This window comes from Ascaphus truei, chromosome 8 (assembly GCF_040206685.1).
Source record: "Ascaphus truei isolate aAscTru1 chromosome 8, aAscTru1.hap1, whole genome shotgun sequence".
Lineage (NCBI taxonomy): Eukaryota > Metazoa > Chordata > Amphibia > Anura > Ascaphidae > Ascaphus > Ascaphus truei.
The window spans coordinates 35,297,298-35,320,382 of NC_134490.1; the positions used below are offsets into that span (position 1 = coordinate 35,297,298).

Here is a 23,085-nt window from a genome sequence, read left to right on the forward strand (position 1 = left end):
CGGTTCCGCTCCTGTCCCCGTGGCTGCTCGCGTGGGGCAGGAGATGACGGCAGGGGATTTCCCCCCACACCCACTCCCCGGTCCCGCTTGCCCTCCGGTTCCGCTCCTGTCCCCGTGGCTGCTCGCGTGGGGCAGGAGATGACAGCGGGGAATGTCCCCCCCCCCCCCCCCCAAACCTGCTTCCCCTTTGGTCTCCGCTCCTGTCCCCGTGGCTGCTCGCGCGAGGCAGGGGATTTCCCCCCCCTGTCCCGCTTGCCCTCCGGTTCCACAGAGTGTGTATGTATGAGAGAGAGTGGTGTGTGTGTGTGTGTATGTATGAGAGAGAGTGGTGTGTGTGTGTGTGTATGTATGAGAGAGAGTGGTGTGTGTGTGTGTGTGTGTGTGTGTGTGTGTGTGTGTGTGTGTGTGTGTGTGTGTGTGTGTGACACCAAAGGTACCCCCCACCCCACCCAGTCAGTCATCCCCCCACCCCACCCAGTCAGTCATCCCCCCACCCCACCCAGTCATCCCCCCACCCAGTCAGTCATCCCCCCACCCCACCCAGTCAGTCATCCCCCCATCCCACCCAGTCAGTCATCCCCCCATCCCACCCAGTCATCCCCCCATCCCACCCAGTCAGTCATCCCCCCACCCCACCCAGTCAGTCATACTCCCCCCCACCCAGTCAGTCATACTCCCCCCCACCCAGTCAGTCATACCCCCCCAGTCAGTCATACCCCCCCACCCAGTAAGTCATACCCCCCCCCACCCAGTCAGTCATACCCCCTCAGTCAGTCATACCCCCCACCCAGTCTGTCATACCCCCCCACCCAGTCAGTCATACCCCCCCACCCAGTCAGTCATACCCCCCCACCCAGTCAGTCATAACCCCCCCCACCCAGTCAGTCATACCCCCCACCCAGTCAGTCATACCCCGCCCACCCAGTCAATCATACCCCCCCCACCAAGTCAAACATACCCCCCCACCCAGTCAGTCATACCCCCCCAGTCAGTCATACCCCCCCACCCAGTAAGTCATACCCCCCCCACCCAGTCAGTCATACCCCCTCAGTCAGTCATACCCCCCACCCAGTCAGTCATACCCCCCACCCAGTCAGTCATACCCCCCCACCCAGTCAGTCATACCCCCCCACCCAGTCAGTCATACCCCCCCACCCAGTCAGTCATAACCCCCCCACCCAGTCAGTCATACCCCCCACCCAGTCATACCCCCCCACCCAGTCAATCATACCCCCCCCACCAAGTCAAACATACCCCCCCACCCAGTCAGTCATAACCCCCCCCCACCCAGTCAGTCATAACCCCCCCACCCAGTCATACCCCCCCACCCAGTCAGTCAGTCATACCCCCCCACCCAGTCAGTCACCCCCCACCCAGTCAGTCATCCCACCCCCCTGCCCAGTCACCCCACCCAGTCAGACAGTCAGTAATCCCCACCCAGTCAGTCAGTAATCCCCACCCAATCACCCACCCAGTCACCCCACCCAATCACCCACCCAGTCACCCCATCACCCCACCCAGTCACCCCATCACCCCACCCAGTCACCCCATCCCCCCACAGTCACCCTCTCTCCGTCTCTCACCCTCTCTCTCTCCCTCTGTCTCTCCCTCTCTCTCTCCCTCTCACCCTCTCTCTCACCCTCTCTCCATCTCTCTCTCACCCTCTCTCGGTCTCTCTCTCACCCTCTCTCCGTCCTCTCTCACCCTCTCTCCGTCTCTCTCTCACCCTCTCTCCGTCTCTCTCTCACCCTCTCTCCGTCTCTCTCTCACCCTCTCTCCGTCTCTCTCTCACCCTCTCTCCGTCTCTCTCACCCTCTCTCCGTCTCTCTCTCACCCTCTCTCTCTCTCTCTGTCTCACCCTCTCTCTGTCTCACCCTCTCTCTGTCTCACCCTCTCTCTGTCTCACCCTCTCTCTGTCTCACCCTCTCTCTGTCTCACCCTCTCTCTGTCTCACCCTCTCTCTGTCTCAAAATCTGGATCTGGATATTTTATTTACCCTGTATATCTTAACTGCCCTATACTACACCGAAATAACCTATACTGCTTTCTTCCAGATCTGACTCAAGCTTCACACAGAAGACATTGGAATCCCCCGTAACCCAGAAGACAGGTAGGGAACACATCCCCTCCAATGTATAACATTGTGGGAATGAGGTACCTGGACATTGAGGGTCTGCGGATCAGGTAAGATCCCAGGTGGGATTGCTGCTTTAAACATTCTGAAGCGGGGGCATCCAGGCACTAGTTAAGGGGTGCAGGAAACTAGTCATTCACATCTGGCTTTTTTTTCTAGATTCGACATTTATACACACACATACACACACACAAAACAAGGACTAATTGTAGTATAATGTAATACAATAAATAAACTTATGTCAAAAACGAATGTTCTTACTAGAAATTTATTAAATTTATTTAATTTATGGTTTTTTTTAAATGCGGGGCTGGGGGCGGGATTAGAGGCGGGACTAGGTGGCGAGTAGATTTTTTGGTTCGGCGAGTAGATTTTTGGGTGATTTGTCAAGCACTATATATATATATATATATATATATATATATATATATATATATATATATATATATATATATATATATATATATATATATATATATATATATACACACACACACACATACTCACACACACACACACACACACACATACACCTTTAGATTACCGAAAAACATTAGTACAAGAACATACGGTGCAGAACAGTTTCTTGAAATAAAAAAAGTAAAACAAACAGAATTCCCTATACGTTACCACACGTCATAAGTTCTTCACAGAGAGGAAACTGGTGCAGAAAGATGAAAATTCACGCGTCTGATCCCAAACACACCTCTGTTGAATTCCGATTGTCTATTCAAACATACCAACATTTATGCCCAGACCTTCTGCATTGAAACACACGTAAAACCCACTCCAGTCATAACTCAGCTAATTGAGTGACATTTATAACTTAGGGGAAAAAAATACATTTTCTTCTGACGTTTAAAATCTGACTCAATATATAAAAGGCCTCATAACTATTTCTATAATACTTAAACAGATGCCATCTTCATGGTTGCGTCTGTGCTCTCCTCATACACGCCTGCATATAAAATTTTACACCCTAATGTCTATTTTCACAGGAGAAACAGTTATGTCTTAAGCACCTCTTAGCCATGCAGTATGGCTAAGGTATTATTTGATTTCTTATTACAACAAAGCCAAATATGTACCTTGTAGTATTCAGAATAGCCGTCACATGATATCCTAATTTTTAATTAAGTCATCCAACTAAGTGGTGACCTGTTTGTCACCTTTCTCTGTTATGCACAAGTGATAATTTAAGAATGTTTCCGTTTTCTTTGAGGCTGACAGCCCAGTGTCTGGCTATCGTACATAGTCTTCCAGACAACACACATTTCACTTTTAGTGGGCCATCCGTGATATCCCCACCAACTAAGGCGTGTAATATAGTCCACGCTGCGGGTGCGTGCCGAGGGGTGCGTGCACGTGGCGTGTTCAGTTGCTAGGGTGCAAGCGGTGACGCGTGCGGTTAGGGGGCGTGACTGACTTCACAGCATTAGGCCACACTGTGATTGGTTCGCGGCATGGCAGCAGCATTTAAATACAATTTTCTTGTATTTTCCCTGGTCTGCCGCGCCACCACTCACGGCCATGCGTCTGAAGTACAGCAACTGCAGGATCATACCCTGCAATTATAACTGACGCGCGCGCACGAGGACTACATTACACGCCTAAGCCCCCATTGTAGAACAGCACAGACATAGGAAGGGCCTTGACCAAACAAAAAATATCTTGCTTCTTTAACATAATGTCTAACCAGCGCTAACCTCTGAAAAATACTAAATACCACCACCATTTTTATTACAGCTCAAATCAAGGCCCCTCACATAATGAAACAAAAATAGGCGCGCATGAAAAGAAACTAAGAGAAATCCGAATTTAGTATATATATTTATCATAGAAATATTAGAATTCATAAAAACACATGGCTACATATACATCAAAAAGTGCCTTAATCACACTAAATACAAATAGGACCAAATAGGTAAATCGCTAGAGCACTTGCCACACAGGAGATTAAGTTGCAAACACCCAAGCTCACACAGGAGTCAATAGCCCCAGATGTTCACATGAAAATACAAAAACATAGATGTACAAATGGAATGGCGACTGTTTAAGCAATCTAAAAAGGGGGGCGTTTTGTCAAATAAATGAATACACTAGCAAGAGATGTCTACACAAATATAATAGAAGTACTTGTAAAACCATCGCAGCTTGCTACTCCTCCAAAATGGGTCAGAGCTACTAAGAGCTCGCAGGACCCCAAGATAAATTTTAAATATTAATAATGGACATGTATCATGACCATTATGTCACAAACAGTCACCATTCCATTTGTACTTACATCTATGTTTTTGTATTTTCATGTTTTGTTTTTATGTAATAATAGGTGGTTCGTTTATTACATTATCGTTGTGTTCTTTCAGGTCTGTGTATGTATGTATAATTGTTCCAGATTGGAAGGTTGTTTCTTTAACAGACGAGGTCTCTCATTGGTGGGTATAATAACCTTTAGAGGTATTTAAACACCACTGTGAGAGCCTGTGACTCTCCTCTGATGAAGTGTCATTTGACACGAAACGCGTAAGGTGACGTCATCACGCAGCGACGTACGTACGTGACGACAGTCTGTTTCCGCTGCTGCTACAGCCCAGCCACATGCTATGGGTCCACACAGGAGGTGTTTGAGTGTTCAGCTCTGTCGTATTCTCTCTAGGCAGTCCCTTCACTCTCTCTTCCCCTCTTACAATCGGGGAACTCCTGTGTGAGCTTGGGTGTTTGCACCCTAATCCCCTGTGTTAGGTCTAGCGATTGACCTATTTGGTCCTATTTGTATTTAGTGTGATTAAGGCACTTTTTGATGTATATGTAGTCCATGTGTTTTTATGAATTATAATATTTCTATGATAAAAATATGTACTAAATTCGGTTTTCTCTTGGTTTCTTTTCATGCGCGCCTATTTTTGTTTAATTGTCTGCTGAGTGTGCCCCGCTGATCACGGGAGATTAGGAGCAGCAGGGGGGAACCTGATAGTGAGGAAGAATACTTGGAGGGACAACGCGCTCAATACTCTATATACCCTCACATAATGAGTCTGACAGGGACAACAAAAATGGCACAACACTTCATCAGGCAAAAAATGTACCCCACTTTATCCAAGAGACCCCTCTATCCATCTCTCTGTATAAGACCCTCAGACTTCTCCCTCATACCCCATTCCTTTCTCTGATTGTATACATCCAATGTAACCTTTAGTGACAGAACAAATTACACCTTGTTTCCACTCTCCCTTGCTTTCAATGCTGTAAGCTCCCTGGAGCAGACCCCCTTAGCCACTTTTCCAGTGTATGCGAGCATGAGCACACCCCTATTGTACTGCACAATATGTCAGGGCGCTCTCAAACAATAATACAAAATATTAATTACATAGGGTTAATTATAGATGTAGTAACAAACGAAATAGAAGTAGTCGTGTTCACGGCTACCTCCATTTCATTCATGATGTTAGATACCGCACATAGCTAGATGTAGTAACAGAAGCTTTTTGGGCGTCTCTCTTTTGCCATAAATCTTTCTATTTTACCAGGCAACATCTGGGGCTATTGACAAACTATTCCTGGAGGTACCGAGGACAAGCTGTGTCTCTGGTTACCAGAGAAACCTTTCACCCTGCTATGCAGTCTAACAGAGAGACAGACAGCAAGGGGGGGGGGGGGGGGAAGGGAAAGATTGATATACAATGTTACACTAGATGTTTAATTGCCCATTAAAGGTCAAAGAAGATTCTGCTCCCCCCTCTTCTCACCACAACCTTACATCCATTCAGTTAGGGACACAGATCCCATTAGAGAGGAGGCCAGGAGAGGCTCATATATGCAGGATCTGACAGCAATCACAGCCCGTCAGGATTTTCATTTCTGTTACGAAAAATAAAGCCTGTCTGAATGATCCCCTACATTAGGTGGATGGGATTACATGACATGCCAGACCAAAACAGAAACAAGCGTCAACCATGACGGCAAGCTGAACAGGTCACAAGTAACCTGTCAGCTCTACGGGTGGGAAACTCACAGCGTCCCTGAAGTGTCTCACCGGGTCAGGATATCTATAATTATAATGGTAAAAGGCTATGTGTAATTCCAAAACTCTTTACAATCAGAACCGTTCAAGCAGCCATCCCTGGAGTGGAAGCTTAACATATGCGGAGGTCTGATTTTTCTGAGCAGCTTCCAGAGGGAGAAGGGGTAAAGGAAAAGGAGAGATAGAGATATATATTACATAGTTAAAGCTGGTAGAAGGGGCACCGGAAGGTGAAATAACCTGCCCAAATACCCCAAACACAACACCATAGCTACTCCATGAAATCTGTGTTTAAAGATACAGAAACCAGTGACACAAACTGGACCATTAGTCCGGATGTGAAGTTTCCATACTCCACCGCAGAGACACTCGATTCACTGCAATGTTTCACAAAATTGACAAAAATAGGCAGGAAGGAATCTCTCGGGCCTGGAATTCAAACTAATCAACATGGAAACTTCTGTCACACTCACAAATCTGTTGCCCATCACAGGATGACGCGTTTTCTGGAACAAACTGCCAAGCGTCGCTAATATTAATTTCACAGAACATGGCTCACCCACTGGGGTGGGTGCAGTTTCCCCCCTCCTGATCCCAATAGCACAGGGCCTCAGAGAGCTCAGAGGGATTTCCAGTGTCATTCTATCCCCGCCCTCTCACTAGCAGGAGGAATGCAGGGTCCTTCTGAATTCTGTCTCCTACTCCCCCTCCCCCATTGGGAGAACAGATGGCCTCCCACAGTGGGAGGTGAGGACAAGAGGCAGCTTTCTAAGCAACCCCTACCCAAGCAAACTGAGACCAGAATAGTCTGCATGCCAGTTCCCTAAAACTGTGCAGTGATCTGTTCCACACACAGTAAAAGGGGACAAGATGGAATCTACCAGCATTCAGATGTACAACACACAGGCACCCAGAGAAGGAGGAAACACAAACCATACTACTGGAAAATTATACACAACTAAAGAGGCTTGGCTTAAAAATAGCTGGCATAAAAAGTGATCAAAATGCAATGTTGTTAGAACAAAGGTTGATGCACGGTTCCATGTGTTGCACAAGGAAAGTATACTACCAAAGCCTTAAGTGAAATGGTCCAGGTATCCCCCTCCCCCAAATAAAAAAGGGTGAGGGTATTAGGAGCACATCAAGGGGCCTGCCAATCCTAAAAAAGGAGATTTTTTTTTTAGCTGAAAATCTTATCGATTCCCCAGATCAGCCCTGAGAGGAGCCAGCAGCCTCTACCGAGTCACCAATAAGAAACCCGACCTCTGCAAAGGAAGAAAACAGAGGGCCCGAGGGGAGGGTTTTCCTGCTGGAGCCGGGGAAGAGATGTCCAGGGTGGTTATTTCATTTGGAGCCTTACACAAATAAATAAAAAGTCAGTCTGGATGTTACGCCTAGTGCCAAAATATTCAATATCAAAAGCAGGTGACAAATACAAAATAGCACAGGATTCTTGTGTCCTGTGTCAGGGCTGGAGGAGTGGGAAAGGAGGAAAGAAGAATGAGGGTGCAGAGAGTAAAAAGAAAAATCTGTCTAAATACGCTTTGCTTTAGTGTATGCGAGTGTCTCTATATTTGCGTGTCTATACCAGGGGTAGCCAACTCGAGTCCTCAAGAGCTACCAACAGGTCAGGTTTTCAGGATATCCCAGCTTAAGCACAGGTGGTGCAGTCAAAGACTGAGCCACCTGTGCTGAAGCAGGGATATCCCAAAACCTGAACTGTTGGTAGCTCTTCTTGGCTACCCCTGGTCTATACACTGTGTGTATCAACCCGGTATAGGAGTACAACCTCTGCAGGTCTGTGTGTGTAGTGTCTATAGAACCAGTCTATGGATATGTGTGAATATGTATATTTGTGTACCAGCATAGCCTATTTATTTGCTTTTGGTCTTCTTATATTCTTACTTTTTCTGTCACAATATCTAGCAATGCGCCACTGAATACAGATCTGATGTGATGTAATAAATTCCTGACTATTATAAATCATGACTGGTGGAGTGACTAGAGCAGTGGATTTCAAACTTTTCTTTATCGTGGACCACTGCTATGTTAATTTGAATCAATAGGATTTGTATATACTTGTATATTTCAAAAGCACTTTATTTGGATATTAGGATCCGTCTCTCATACGGACATTCTACAGGGGAGAGGGCTACGAAGTATATTTTGAATGGATTTAGGTGTCCACCGCTAAGGTCATTGGGGACAACAGTTTGAGAACCACTGGGCTAGAGTATCACTCCGGTGAAGAAGATGGGATTCAGTTTGATTTTATAAAAAAAAAAAAAACAACAGCAGGCATGCTCAAGATACATCCGGAAAGAAGGGGGGGGGGGGGGGGCTAACGCAAGATACACCTGGAAAAGGGGAGGGGGCTGACGCAAGATACACCCACAAAAGGGCCGGAGGGGGCCTAACGCAAGAAACACTCGGAAAGGAGGGGCTAACGCAAGATACACCTGGAAAAGGGGAGGGGGGGGGGCTGACGCAAGATACACCTGGAAAAGGGGAGGGGGGGGGCTGACGCAAGATACACCTGGAAAAGGGGAGGGGGGGGGCTGACGCAAGATACACCTGGAAAAGGGGAGGGGGGGGGGGGCAGACGCAAGATACACCCGCAAAAGGGGCAGAGGGGGCCTAACGCAAGATACACTCGGAAAGGAGGGGCTAACGCAAGATACACTCGGAAAGGAGGGGCTAACGCAAGATACACCTGGAAAAGGGGGGGGGTCTGACGCAAGAAACACCCAGAAAGGAGCAGGGACCTAACGCAAGATTCAGTCTCACAAGGGGCAAGGGGGCTAACACAAGATAAACCCGCAAAGGAGGGGGGGCGCAGCTAACACAAGATAAACCCGCAAAGGGGGGGGGGCGCAGCTAACACAAGATAAACCCGCAAAGGGGGGGGGGCAGCTAACGCAAGATAAACCCGCAAAGGGGGGGGGGGCGCAGCTAACGCAAGATAAACCCGCAAAGGGGGGGGCACAGCTAACGCAAGATAAACCCGCAAAGGGCGGGGGGGCACAGCTAACGCAAGATAAACCCGCAAAGGGCGGGGGGGCACAGCTAACGCAAGATAAACCCGCAAAGGGGGGGGGGCAGCTAACACAAGATAAACCCGCAAAGGGGGGGGTGCAGCTAACGCAAGATAAACCCGCAAAGGGGGGGGGCACAGCTAACGCAAGATAAACCCGCAAAGGGGGGTTGCACAGCTAACGCAAGATACCCCGGTAAAGGGCGGGGGGGGTAATGCAAGATACCCCGGTAAAGGGCAGGGGGGGGGCAACGCAAGATACCCCGGTAAAGGGCGGGGGGGGGCAACGCAAGATACCCCGGTAAAGGGCGCGGGGGGGGGGGCAACGCAAGATACCCCAGTAAAGGGCGGGGGGGGGGGCAACGCAAGATACCCCAGTAAAGGGCGGGGGGGAGCAACGCAAGATACCCCAGTAAAGGGCGGGGGGGGGGGCAACGCAAGATACCCCAGTAAAGGGCGGGGGGGCAACGCAAGATACCCCAGTAAAGGGCGGGGGGGCAACGCAAGATACACCGGTATAGGACAGGGGGGGGAACGCAAGATACACCGGAAAAGGGTAGGGGGGGCAACGCAAGATACACCGGGGAAGGGGGAGAGAGGTAACGCAAGATACACCGGGGAAGGGGGAGAGATGGTCATCTGTCAACATAATATATGACCCCCAGCTACACAATTATATAATCCCCTCCCTCTCTATAGAACAAGATAACCCTCTAACTACAAACCCCCCCAAAACTACACAACCACAATCAGATGTAAATAGCCAATAACGATATATATATATATATATACACATATATATATATATATATATATATATATATATATATATATATATATATATACACACATATATATATATATATATATATCACACTCACATACATTAAACACACACATACATTAAACACACACATATATTAACATACACATATATTAACACACACATATATTAACACACACATATATTAACACACACATATATTAACACACACAATTTTCCTCCCATTCTTGTTCTCTTACCGGCACCATCCGGACCCGGAGACCCAAGCGGGCCCTGAACCTGCTGCACCGGAGTAATCGGACCGGAACCAACCCGGGGATAACCGGACCGAACCTACAGCTCCATAATCCGGGCAGACAGATCCAACGAACCCAACCGGAAATCCCAAACAAGAGACCGTCAATCCAACCAACCGGAGCAGAAATCAAATGACAAGCCCCGAAGCGATAAACCCAGAGACAAGCGAGAGAAGAAAGGATAACGGGAGGGGCGGGGCCATGTATGCTAATGCAAGAAGCCTGGAGGGAGGGGCGCGGCCTGCCATGCTAATCTCGCGGAGCCTGAAGGGAGGGGCGGGGTCTGATATGCTAATATATGTATCTGAAGGGGGGGCGCGGTCTGGTATGTTAAATAAGTGCAGCCTGTGAATGGTGGGGCGGAATTTGGTATGCTAATTATGCGCAGCATGCACCCGAAGGGCGGTGCTCGGTATGCTAATGAGACATCGCCCTGCTTAGCTGATTCTCCTCCATTGGTGGAGGTTGGTTTAACCACTTCGCTACCAGAGGCCGCTAAATGCATTGCTTTCTCTGGCATCGAATGGTTTAATGTGGAGCCAGAGCAGAAGATGTTGGCCTTTTCAACAAATCCATTATTATTCAGATAGTAGTTTAACAATAAGTGTGATATGATATATAGCTATATATATATAGCTATCTCTCTCTATACACACACACACACACACACACACACACACACACACACACACACACACACACACACACACACAGAGCGATCTGTCTTCTTCTAATATATATAACACACACACACACACAGTAAAAAAAGTGACAAAAACCTCAACAGTACAGTGTACTGCAAATAAAAATACCACTTGTGAGCACATTCATATGTAGCAGACAGGTCTGCAATCCTGCCTTTCCCATATATATATCCATCCATCCTGCAGGGTGAGGGAGTCACTAGGGTATTGGAAGGGGGTGGGGAGGCTGATATTTGATCCTGGGTCGTCCCCCAGGATAAATTTAGCAGCCAAACGATTTGGCAGCCCCCACACTACTCCTTCTCCTAATCACTGCAAGGAAACAGGATAACAATCTCTAAATTATGCACACAGCTCACCCTCATTGCAGGGACCCAGGGGATATCACACCCACACAGCTCACCCTCATTGCAGGGACCCAGGGGATATCACACCCACACAGCTCACACTCATTGCAGGGACCCAGGGGATATCACACCCACACAGCTCACACTCATTGCAGGGACCCAGGGGATATCACACCCACACAGATCACCCTCATTGCAGGGACCCGGGGGATATCACACCCACACAGCTCACCCTCATTGCAGGGACCCAGAGGATATCTCACCCACACAGCTCACACTCATTGCAGGTACCCAGAGGATATCTCACCCACACAGCTCACCCTCATTGCAGGGACCCAGAGGATATCTCACCCACACAGCTCACCCTCATTGCATACCCAGGGGATATCACACCCACACAGCTCACACTCATTGCAGGGACCCAGGGGATATCACATCCACATAGCTCACCCTCATTGCAGGGACCCATGGGATATCACACCCACACAGCTCACCCTCATTGCAGGGACCGAGGGGATATCACACCCACACAGCTCACACTCATTGCAGGGACCCAGGGGATATCACACCCACACAGCTCACACTCATTGCAGGGACCCAGGGGATATCACACCCACACAGCTCACACTCATTGCAGGGACCCAGGGGATATCTCATCCCCACAGCTCACACTCATTGCAGGGACCTAGGGGATATCTCATCCCCACAGCTCACACTCATTGCAGGGACCTAGGGGATATCACACCCACACAGCTCACACTCATTGCAGGTACAGTTGGGACAACTCACCCCCACAGGTCACATTCATTACAGGGACCCATTGGACATCTCAACCACACAGCTCACACTCATTGAAAGGATCCAGGGGACATCACACTCATACAGTTCGCACTCATTACAAATACCCAGGGTACATCTCATCCTCACAGCAAGGACCCGGAGGACACCTCATCCTCACAGCAAGGGCCCGGAGGACACCTCACACACACAGTTCACTTGCTGCAGAGACCCAGGGGACATTCCAAACACACAACTCACACTGCAAGGACCCAGAGGACACATCCCACACACAGCTCACACTCATTGCAAGGACCCAAGGGACATGTCACCCACACTCATGGCAAGGACCCAATGGGTAGCTCATATGCATACAGATCACTGTAAGAAAACAAGGATCATCTCACACACAGCTAACACTCACTGCAAGGACTGGGGACATCACAGACACAAACACTACACTTACTGTAAGGGCCTGGGGAACAAGTAACCAGATCAGTTACCAGCTCACATACACATCCCCCTCACACATAAAACCACACAGCGTCACACAAAGCTTATTACGCACACTCACACAGCCACCCTCACACAACCACAAACACACAATGTCCCTTTCTCAGACACTTCTTATCTCTTACATACACAAACACACAACATCCCTTTCTCATACACTTCTACCACATACACACAGCTCATCTCTTACATACACAAACACAGCCTTTCACACACACAATTTCTCACACACGCAATTTCCCACGATGTAACATAAATGCGCACAAACACACAGCGACACTCACATGCCCTCTTACACATACAAACACACAGCCAGCCTTATAACAGGTAGCATTTATTATGTACAATTATACAATTAGAGAACAGTGTGAAATGCAACAGTCTTGTGTGATTGGGGGTTATAATTGTCTCCCTCTCCCCCTTACAACCTTGTATGTATAGTTTAATGTGTACAGCGCTACAATATACTCAGAGTCTGCAAAGAATAATGGCAATAGAATACTAAGGATTAGAATACAAGTGCAACAAATATAAGAGCAGACAGCAGGTAAAATAATCCCTGCACCAGCGAGCTTCTTACAATCCAAGGCTGAGATTATAGTGGGCGTGAGCAAAGGAGGGCCTGAGTGATGGGTGAACTCAGCGATTGGGGAGGCGTGGCGGACCCGTCACCAGGCTGGTTCGCCCTCATTGGCTGAACCGCTCACGTGACTGGCCGCTGTGCGAAAATAGAAAATAATTTGTCTTTTCAAAACCTGCCGCACGGTCGCCCTGGCGCAGTCACGCGAACTATGGGTGGCCTCCTAGGGAAGAAGTATGTTGCTCTCGTGCGCGAACACTATAATCTCAGCCTAAAGTACATATAGCGACACTTGCAGAGTGCCCGGAGGGGGGGGGGGGGGGAAGGGGGGTTGTATAATATCCAGGACCCCTGGCCTTTTATCACACAGCATTGCTACTTGGCACAGATATTTTCCCCAGTAATTTTGATATGATGTTTATTAAATTTGCTCTCTAAGTCTCTCCATCTGCTGTGTAATACACACGGAGTATCGCAGAATCAGCCTTAAAGGCTTAACAGATCATCCAAGCTTTAATGCTTCCGTGAGCAGAGGGGTTAAACAGCAGTACCACTTATACACATATACTCTGGAACCAACAAAGGGAAAGCACTTAGCCATGTAACACTATTTCTGCCAATTGAAATGTTTCACAAAAAGGTTCCAACCATATTCTAAATCTTGCTACAGAAAACAAGCGGTATGGGTATAAAACTTGTGCTGAAACCCCAGTCTCACTTAAAAACAGTTTATCTTTTCATTTATATTTCAACACAGTCAAATCTTCTTGCACTATTTACTCACAGAGGAATATTCCAAAAACATTTTTGCAAATTGCTAAAGCCTAAATCATTGTTCAATTGGGTTCCTTGTAACTTTAGTATCTCATTGAGGTTGAGGTATGCTGCCTTCATGTCCTGTGAAGTTTGTTTTTTGGGCCCGTATAAAAATCTATGAAATGCCTCAAACTGTGACATAACTGTTAAATGTGTTAGACAAGGTGTTAAAAGGCCAAGAGCTTCCACCTTGTTGCATATCCAATATATGGTGTAGAGTGTGAATGAGGCTTTACTTACAGATTCCCCGATGTAACAAAGCAGATAGTCAGGGTTATTCACTGGGTTTCAAATGACCGTTAAAAACCCAGCTCTGACTTCCGTGTGACTCGAAAATGCCACATTAGGCCGAGTTTAAAGTACTTGCCACGGCGACTGCGATGTTGCGCAGCGCCATAGCAAGTACATGCACTCTGTCGTGGGTCCCGATAATGGGCACGACGGCGACATGTGACGTCACGCGGTCACGATCGCTGGAAGATCTCCGCGTGACGTCAGTGGCACGTCCCCAGGTCGCGATCTCTGGTCTCCTGCGCCAGAGTGCAGGAATCGCTGTAGGGACGGTTATGGCTGACGTCACACGGTCGCGTCGGTGTCGCTGTAGCCCCTACTATAAACAAGGCCTTACCCCAGCGGTGCGCAAACTGGGGGGCGCGACCCCCAGGGGGAGTGCGAGACTGCCTGCGGGGCGCGCGCAGTTTACAGAGGCCCCGTGCGCTTCCCGAATGCACTTAAATTAAGTGCCGGGGGAGCTGCAGGGCCTCTGTAAACCTTTACTTACCTTGGCTCCACACACGTTGCCATGGTAAACGCGGCATCAAATGAGGTCATGTGACGTCACGTTGCTATGGCAAAGAGACGTGCCGACGCCGGAGCTGAGGTAAGTGGGGGTGAGGGGGGGCCCCGGGGTGAGGTAACCGCCGGCACGGGGGAGCAGGGAAAAAATTGTGCGCCCCCCTGCCTTACCCAACGGAACAGGAAGGATTTCACTCAATGTTATTTATTTATTTATTTATTTATAAAATATTTTACCAGGAAGTAATACATTGAGAGTTACCTCTCGTTTTCAAGTATGTCCTGGGCACAGAGTAAAACAAATAATACATGGTTACAAATACAGTTACATAAATGAACAAGGTATACATTTATATACAAGACATTGCATGCACAGTTAAAGAAAATATATATTATGAGCGTATGAAACAGTTACAGACCAGATTAAAGTGTGAGACAGCCTTAGATTTGAAAGAACTTAAGCTGGTGGTGGATATGAGAGTCTCTGGTAGGTTGCTGTCTGTGTAGATTTCCCAGTGGTATGTTTGACAAAGTGTCCATTTATCAAGTTATATCTATCAATCTATCTTCTACTATCATTTCTTTAAAAGGCATGTCATTACCCAGAGTCCCTGGCGGCAGTGGAAGAATTGTTTGCTAAGCGATAATAGGGAGAGACAGGGTGGCAGACCTGTCTAAGACATGCAAATGTACCCACAAGTGGTATTTTTATTTGCTTTAAAAGGCATACTGCAGAGCAGTACATATGAAGGAAGGTTTGAAATACCATGACATAAATAATTGAACAAGCAAACAAATATAGTGATGCGCGGAGGTGATGCGCACATATATACAGTGTGAATAAAAGATGTGTATTTCCACAATGCATGGACAGACCGCGCACAAAAGACACAACAATTCAGCTACGTGCCCCCCCCACACCAAAAAACCCCCACGTTCTCTGTGTTGTTATTCCATGATCAAAAAAAAATAGTAGAAACAAAAGTCCTCAACAGGAGATACAAAGTCCAGCTGTACTCCGTGTTCTTAGTGCAGTAACTTCCATTCATTTGATGAATGAACAGTGGGGAGTGCAACATTTTAGATCCCATATGGTCCTTTCATCAGGTCAACGAATTAAAAGGTTAAAAATGGTTGACGTGTTAACCATTACGCTGCCAGAAACGGTTAACCAATGTGGTGCTAAACTGTATTTCTAATTCTCCATGAACATAAAAAAAAAACAGTTAGATGTCATATTGCACCTTCATCCCACTCCACTTACTACCCCCACAACCGTCCACACCCTTTCAATCCATCCTGGGTTCATGGACAGTTTTAGCCGCTTGACTTTGCATTTAAAGTCTAACCCCAACCATTAGAAAAGCAATATCACCCCCTACCTTTTAGGCAAAGACGGGTGGGAAGCCGTGTTTGTCCCTTCTTCTATGTAGCAAAATAACAAAGGAGGGCGAGGGAGTAGGTGGTGGTTTAATACCTTTTATCGGACCAACAAGTAGTTGATCTGTTACAAGGTTTCGAACCTCTCAGGGTTCTGGCATACCTGCATACCCGATGAAGAACCCTGAGAGGTTTAAAGCTTAAATATCAACTACTTGTTGGTCCAATAATAGGTATCATACCTCCTACTCCCTCTGCCTCCTTTGTTATTTCCCCCCTACATTTTGAATGTTCCCTGTAACAATTTAAGATGCTTACAGAAAAATTAAAGGCGGAACTTGCTTCTTCAAGGATGCCAAAGCTGGAGTGAGGGGGCTGTGCTAGAAAATAGCTATTGTAAACTTCACAACATTGGCCATTTTAATAGACCTGATAAAAGAAGTGGTTGAACTTTTTTGTTGCTGTGAATAATTTAACAGTCTAATTGGGTTTCCTAAACATCTGTAACCGTGCAAATAGCAAAGATTTGTCGGTTTTCATTTTGCGGGGAATTAATTATAAGCTGAATTTCTTAGGGTCCTCTGAATGGGGAAGTGTGTGTCAAGTAAGTGTTTTATTTACCCGTATTCCACCTTGTACTTAGAGAACCAATAAAGGTAAGGAGAAGGAGAGAGATTGCGCTAGCTGTGTATCAGATAACTATCAGAAAAGACAGAAAAGAGTTGCCATAGGGAATCAAACCCTCTGCCCCCTGATTTATCCATATACACACACACACACTACAATTATTTTATACAGGGCAATAGTCCCTATTATTAGTTCCTAACCACATATATATTTTTACACTTTTTTACATTGGTATATATTTTTAGCCATTTTTATCAGTCATCTGTGCTGGTATCACCTTGCTGCACCTATTGGGGCCACAGTGGTCTGTGCGTGGTTGGAGAAGGACGCTGTCGTTTACAATTTTTCATATATATATATATATATATATATATATATATATATATAGTCAATGGAGAGTAGTTGGCACTCACGTGTATGCAGTAAAAGGTAGGTGCATTTCCCTTAGCAGTAGTTAACAGGCAACATTTCGGTCCTCACAGGAGGACCTTTCTCAAGGCACTGCCACCTACTCTAATACAAATCTTTTTGAAAATTACCTCTGAGTGCTGTCTCGTTCCTACTGCGTTGCTGCGGCTGCACCACTGCTGTGAGGAACACCCCTGCATATATATATATATTTTGAAAGAGAACAGTATACAAATGTATTCATATAAAATAAAAAAAGACTGGGTGTGTGCCGAGCACGCGCGTTCTAAGTGAAACTTCGTTGTGTTTTGTCAATGGCATTGTATTTTGATGTTTTTGATTGAATGAAAGACTTTTGAGAGTAAAAGTACTGGTACTGTGGCAGGTTTGGATATAAAAGTACCGGTACTGTGGCAGGTTTGGATATAAAAGTACCGGTACTGTGGCAGGTTTGGATATAAAAGTACCGGTACTGTGGCAGGTTTGGATATAAAAGTACCGGTACTGTGGCAGGTTTGGATATAAAAGTACCGGTACTGTGGCAGGTTTGGATATAAAAGTACCGGTACTGTGGCAGGTTTGGATATAAAAGTACCGGTACTGTGGCAGGTTTGGATATAAAAGTACCGGTACTGTGGCAGGTTTGGATATAAAAGTACCGGTACTGTGGCAGGTTTGGATATAAAAGTACCGGTACTGTGGCAGGTTTGGATATAAAAGTACCGGTACTGTGGCAGGTTTGGATATAAAAGTACCGGTACTGTGGCAGGTTTGGATATAAAAGTACCGGTACTGTGGCAGGTTTGGATATAAAAATACCGGTACTGTGGCAGGTTTGGATATAAAAGTACCGGTACTGTGGCAGGTTTGGATATAAAAGTACCGGTACTGTGGCAGGTTTGGATATAAAAGTACCGGTACTGTGGCAGGTTTGGATATAAAAGTACCGGTACTGTGGCAGGTTTGGATATAAAAGTACTGGTACTGTGGCAGGTTTGGATATAAAAATACCGGTACTGTGGCAGGTTTGGATATAAAAGTACCGGTACTGTGGCAGGTTTGGATATAAAAGTACCGGTACTGTGGCAGGTTTGGATATAAAAGTACTGGTACTGTGGCAGGTTTGGATATAAAAGTATTGGTACTGTGGCAGGTTTGGATATAAAAGTACCGGTACTGTGGCAGGTTTGGATATAAAAGTACCGGTACTGTGGCAGGTTTGGATATAAAAGTACTTGTACTGTGGCAGGTTTGGATATAAAAGTACTGGTACTGTGATAGGGTTGCTTATAAAAGTACTGGTACTGTGGCAGGTTTCCTTATAAAAGTACTGGTACTGTGGCAGGTTTCCTTATAAAAGTACTAGTACTGTGGCAGGTTTCCTTATAAAAGTACTGGTACTGTGGCAGGTTTCCTTATAAAAGTACTGGTACTGTGGCAGGTTTCCTTATAAAAGTACTGGTACTGTGGCAGGTTTCCTTATAAAAGTACTGGTACTGTGGCAGGTTTCCTTATAAAAGTACTGGTACTGTGGCAGGTTTCCTTATAAAAGTACTAGTACTGTGGCAGGTTTCCTTATAAAAGTACTAGTACTGTGGCAGGTTTCCTTATAAAAGTACTAGTACTGTGGCAGGTTTCCTTATAAAAGTACTAGTACTGTGGCAGGTTTCCTTATAAAAGTACTAGTACTGTGGCAGGTTTCCTTATAAAAGTACTAGTACTGTGGCATACTGTTAACTTTTTAGGTATTTAAAGACAAGGGATTGTTAGGCTCCACAATCCCGAGGAAGTGACTGGCATCGTCACGAAACATGTTGGGAGGAGCCTAATTTCGTTGCCGTCCAAAGGAGTGTGGAGGCCGCTTTTGCAGTGTCGCTATCAGCACGCGTGCCGGGTCACGTGATCACGGCTATCACTAGCATCAGCTGGAGCTCCGGTTTGGACAAGCTGCGGACGGCAATTGAGTTTTATTGTCAGCAGAGACACATTGTAAGTGTGATTCTCTGTGTGTCCCCCAGGCAGCATCCATTATCAGGTGATCCTCATTCAGGTCCTTTAGTGGTTCTAATAACTTCTCACTGGTTCGCTATATATTTTTTATTCATTGTTTTATTTGTGCACTTTGTAGGTCTAGCGCTATTTCGTTTAGGATATTTTAGTTAGTTTTTTTTTGTCGCATTAAAAAATGCATGTCACAGTAACAACTCTCACAGAATGGAAGAGGATTGGTAGTTGGAGGTTCGTGCGTACGCCGATGCCGAAGTGAACCTATGATAGGTGGTTTACTTTTAGAACTATCCGGCGGTACATACTCTCTACAGGAACAACAGGGCTGGGTTCTCTTGCGGCCTCCATTGCTATTTCGGGCTGACTGGTTGCAGGTATGTCTGCTGATGGCCAAGGAGCCGCATTCTATCGCATGGATCCCATCCACCTGTCCTCATCCTTCCTGTGAGCCGGGCGCTCCGCACTGCAGACGCGTTACTCTGACATGCATTTTTACAATTTGTGTGAATTTCCTGTCCACTTTTTTTATTTTCTATGAATACATTTTTATACAGTCACACTATGGAGCTTGCACTTCTTGTTCACTTTCGCTTTTCAGATTAGTCTCTGTGATGTGGTTATCACTATTTGATGCTGCAGTTAAGTCTCCTCAAACTACTAGATTGTCTGTCTGTTTTTGGGCTTCCTCATTCAAGATCCATTTTGATCCACCCCGTTTATCACTAGGACTGGTTTGCATTACTTACATTTGTTCCAAATGTATTATGTCATTTATTTCCACATTTGTATTGATTTATCATGTTCGTTTTGTATATGTTTGTATTGCGTGTGTGTGTGTGTATATGTGTATATGTGTATATGTATATATATATATATGTACATACATATACACACACGCACACACACCACCATAATTTAAAATGTGTATGGTATATATATTTCAGTACACATCACTCAATTTTCACTGTTTACACTTATTTATATACATTTTGGCACATATATAGGTTAGTGCTACCTTTATCCCCCCCCCCTTTTTTTTAAAAATAAAATACAAACATTTACAATAACTTATAAGTGTAGGATTTTAGTTAAAAAAAAATCCTCAATCCCCCAGATGTAAGCCCTGAAACAGGTCACTGGCACTGGTTCACTTTGGTCCTAGGACAGATTGCCTGTTCACTGCAGAGGCACAATGTAGGCGCTCCCAGCTGCAACTAGAGGGAGGTTTTATGATGCAAAGATTTTCAAAGATCATGGTAATAAAAAGTCAGCCAAACCACTTACAGAGATCAGCACTGAGGGGTTAGATTCCTCTATAACCCCCTTTTTGACACCGCCCCCCCTTTGACAACTACCTGTGCTTGGCTGAACTGCTGAGGGATGAATTTTACAGGTTAACAAATCCAATTTGTCAGACACAGGCAGCAAAACCATTTCATCTCAAAACTGCTCAGACCTGAGATGGACATGTGAAATGTCACTGATGGAATAACAGATAAAGGATGGAGGGTGACTATGGGACAAAGGAGCATGTTCTACGTGTGACATCATGTATGTCAGTGCAATGCGGACTGAATCTGTGCTAAATGTGTGTAATACACACGGACATGTACATATGTATTCAAGCACACTCATATGCACAGTCATTAAAAAAATAAATATATATATATATACATGGAAAGGGAGAATGAATAAGTGTGTGATACAAATAAATATACAGTATACCGGTAACAAAATATACACGTGTAATAAATATTCAGTTAGATACACTGCATGGGAGTGGAACGGTGCATGTAACATGCACAGATTTACAGTGTTTAAAATTGTTTGTGTGATGGTTTGTAAGACACATAAAGATACTGTGGGGAGAATGGGTAATGTAATTTTGAAGCAAAATGGATGCAAAGAGAGACATTTTTATAGCATTACAATCTGCAGATGTTCCATTATGTGGAATGTAATATGTGCAGTATTGTGTGTATACAACCAACACTTAGCACAGCATAATCCATCACCCATCATCTACGTGATGAATCAAGAGAGATTTCATTGTGAGTCATATTTCCCACAAAAGAGATCATTCCCATGCGAGAGAGTAGCCATGTGCAGCATAGGACTTCCTCATTCACTACCTACTATGACAGATAGACACAGAAAGATCCACCAGTTACTTGTCCACGGCTACATACCACAGAGGGTTCTATGCATCAATGTAGAGGAAAGTGTGTTTAGATGCACTGTTCTGTTTTTTGGATCAGAGAGCTGCCTCATTTTGGACTTGCCCCATTTCAGATATAGAGGATTTGGAGGGGGGCAGGTAAAAGGGAAAAAGAATGTCTCACAGAGACGCAGAACGTGATGCATCTCATTATAATCTGTGCACCATGTACCTCCTCCCCAACTCCTCCTACTGACTCTCCCCAAGGTGCAAGCTAGGATAGAAGGGGCAAAATTGGAGCAACATGCTTTATTACAAAATTGCCCTGATATATAGACCCCGGAGATTTTTAAAAGCTGGAAAATAAAATTCAGAAGGAAATAGTTGAAGTGCAATATGAGGTCGCTAGGTTAAAAGCTTTACTTTTCTGCACAAGGGTAAATGCTGTGCCCATTTCTGTCCAACCCCCTTCGCAGCCAGAACGAGAGCTGGAAATCTCTATGCAGGGCAGCTGCAGAGGGCAGGATCAGCCGACCCGGCAGCAAATCATTTTATCCCAGAAAATACATACAGGATCAAGAAATATTTAATTCACAAGAGATTATCGGCTCCTGATCTGGATATAAATAAAGAGATTTAGAAAACATCTGATTATTCGATATCATCTTACTAGCGGAAACCAGTGCATACAAACCCTTCGCAATCTAAACAGCGCATAATGTTACTGCCCTCGCTAATACCCAGTGGTCAATTTGTCACCCCCATCTCTGAATCTCCATTGTCTCTGCATCACTTTCCTTTCCATGGGCAAACAAGCAAACCTCTTCTCACTTATTTGCTCTCTGCGCTCCAATCGCCATGCTCTCTTTAACGATTAAATTCCTTCTTTGGGGTTGTACTGCGCCCTTTATTTGACTATCCGGGACCTCGCTGCCTCACCTCAAAGCTGCTCATTTTACTCATGTTTTATTTCAACCCCCTTCCTCATCTTCCACCCCTGTGCCTCACCTTTACCCACTCCAAAATCCTGTTACCGCATTCATTTCTCTCACAGGGGCTGATTCTATAAGGCCTCCAATGCAAGTCAATGGGAGTTTTCAGAAGATCGGCGGGCAGGCGGCCGATCAGGGATTATTGAATAAGCCCCTAACTACTATTTTATATCTGCCGTTCTTTAGTTCCATTCTATTCACTGGTCCCCATATCATCTGAATTAAAATCCTCCCTTCTACAGGCTAAGCACTCCAAGGCTCTGCTTTCATTGCTAGGATCATGCCAAGATGCCCACTCTGTTCTGTCTTTGTTCCCCTTCCCACCTTTTCCCGCATCCATCACAATACTTAGTTTGTTTCCTCCTACTCTGCTGTTCCCTGCCTTGCACCATTTTACTGCACTGCCAGCCTACTCTCTCCAGACCTCAACACATTCCTCCATCTGTCTTTCCCACCCAGCCTTGTCCTTCACATGGTGCTGATAATGGGTAAGATCAATATTCCAGTTGATAGACAACGTCAAACTCTTGCTCTTTTCCCTCAACAGCTTCTCTATGCACAGGATGTTCCTCAACCAAGCACACACGGTATGATTCTGCATGTCATTACATTTAGGACTGTGTAATTTGATGGTTTGCTTTTAATGGTAATAGCACTCCAGATATCATGTCTTAACACAGGGGGGCTCATCTTCAGGTCTTCGGGACCCCCC

The 23,085-nt window shown here is 45.7% G+C and overlaps 1 protein-coding gene across 7 annotated transcripts in view; it reads right to left on the reverse strand.

Annotated features, from left to right (window-relative positions):
- PTPRS (protein tyrosine phosphatase receptor type S) overlaps window positions 1–23,085 on the reverse strand; it is a 170,790-nt gene that overhangs the window by 120,752 nt on the left and 26,953 nt on the right. For 3 of the 7 annotated variants that reach the window (XM_075611406.1, XM_075611405.1, XM_075611402.1), the window contains exon 1: window positions 10,213–10,458. The exons of 1 other annotated variant lie outside the window; for it this stretch is intronic. The gene's annotated coding sequence lies outside the window, so the exon portion shown is untranslated. Of the gene's footprint in view, window positions 1–6,628; window positions 6,773–10,212; window positions 10,460–23,085 lie in introns of those variants that run through there. 3 more of the 7 variants (XM_075611401.1, XM_075611400.1, XM_075611399.1) reach the window with 2 other exon arrangements.